The 1506-nt window shown below is 48.6% G+C and overlaps 1 pseudogene; it reads left to right on the top strand.

The window, feature by feature from the left end:
* The first annotated feature begins 283 nt into the window (after positions 1 to 283).
* On the top strand, positions 284 to 935 carry LOC115870577 (annotated as a pseudogene).
* The last annotated feature ends 571 nt before the right edge of the window (positions 936 to 1506 follow it).

Genomic DNA, 1506 nt, shown 5'->3' with positions numbered 1-1506 from the left:
GTATGGGTTTGTTGCTGCCAGTTTTCTGTGGTGTGTGTGTGTGTGTGTGTGTGGTGTTATTGGCTTCTTTGTTTTTTCATAAATTTCTATTCTGAATTCCTTTTTTTGTGGATCTTCTTCTGTGGTCAATTTATTTTTGAAAATTGTGCTAAATTCATTTAATGGGCAAGAAGTGGTGCTAGGAATATTGAATTTTCATATCGAGAAAGTTGAAATAGGATCCATGTCTCATAAGCTTCCCACATTGGTGGGTTTCAGCCTCGGTGCTTGCTGGGTCCCAGCTATGGATGGCAGGTTTCTGAGCAGTACATACAACGTGGAGTGGCTTCTGGGCATCTACTTCCTCTCCCACATTCCCATCACCGCATTCATCGACTAGCAGTTGCTGCTGCCACGCAAACTACCTGGTGGAGCTGATATACCCGCTCCAGTGGTATATCAAGAATTCAGAGACTCTTTCCTCCAGCACCCCCAGTGTGGCTGAGACCCCTACTGTTTTGTGAGCTTGGGTTCCAGCTGTCTTTCTGTTCCCTCTGCCACCTTTGCCTTCTTCAACGGAGCCTGCAAGTGGACCCGCACCCCGGAAATCATCTACTCCGTGGCTGAGACCCCTACTATTTTGCAAGCTTGGGTTCCAGCTGTCTTTCTGTTCCCTCTGCCTGCTTTTCCTTCTTCAAAGGAGCCTGCAAGTGGACCCGCACCCCGGAAATCATCTACTCCGTCCACATGATGGCCACTCTCATTCCAGTTCTCTCTGTGCTGCTGTTCAAGGATTTCTCTAACCCCAGCCTGTATCCCAGAACAAGGACCCAAGACTGCATGAGCAGCTAACCCTGGTCTCCTTCTATATGCCCTACTTTCTCATCCCCCTCATGCTTCTGTTCATGTTACGGAGCCCCCACTACAAATATGAGACAGAAAGAAAAAACAAGTGAGGGACACTAACACTGGCTGAGGATGGGGGTCAGGCGCCCATGGGGGCCAGTCCTCATCAATCCAGTGATCTCAGAAGTCCCTTCAGCAACATTCACAACACCAGCAGCACAGCACAGAGCATGATGCTGGCATGGCCCCTGCCGATCTCACCTCCCCAGGGCCCATCGTGCAAACAGCTGGCTGCCCAAGATTAGCTGGAGGGAGGCTGAAGGGACATGGTGACAAGTACCTCATAACATGCCCAAGCTCCATTTCAGGATTAGTAAGCGTGGGGCCAAACCAGATGAGATCTATGGCCAAGAAACATGCCTCCTTAGCATGTTCACAAATCGTTTGACCACCCAAACTATGTGACTGAACCCCTAACTCATGAGTCTCCTAGATAATCACTAAGCAGCAAAAATGAACAGTGGAAGGTCTCCAGCCATTTTGAAGTTAAAATTATGCCTCCGTCATCCTCAACCCCAAACTCCACTATGCCTATTTCCCCTTCTTCCTACTTCCTCTGGCAACAAGAGCAAAAACCTGCCAAGCATGACTTTGTTGGATATAGGCTCATTGAGGTTTGAT

Source organism: Echinops telfairi, unplaced genomic scaffold (genome assembly GCF_000313985.2).
Source record: "Echinops telfairi isolate 266 unplaced genomic scaffold, ASM31398v2 ScPeMD7_2010;HRSCAF=2546, whole genome shotgun sequence".
Taxonomy (NCBI): Eukaryota; Metazoa; Chordata; class Mammalia; order Afrosoricida; family Tenrecidae; genus Echinops; species Echinops telfairi.
Note: the sequence above shows the minus strand (reverse complement) of the source record. Positions and strands in the feature narration are given on the sequence as shown.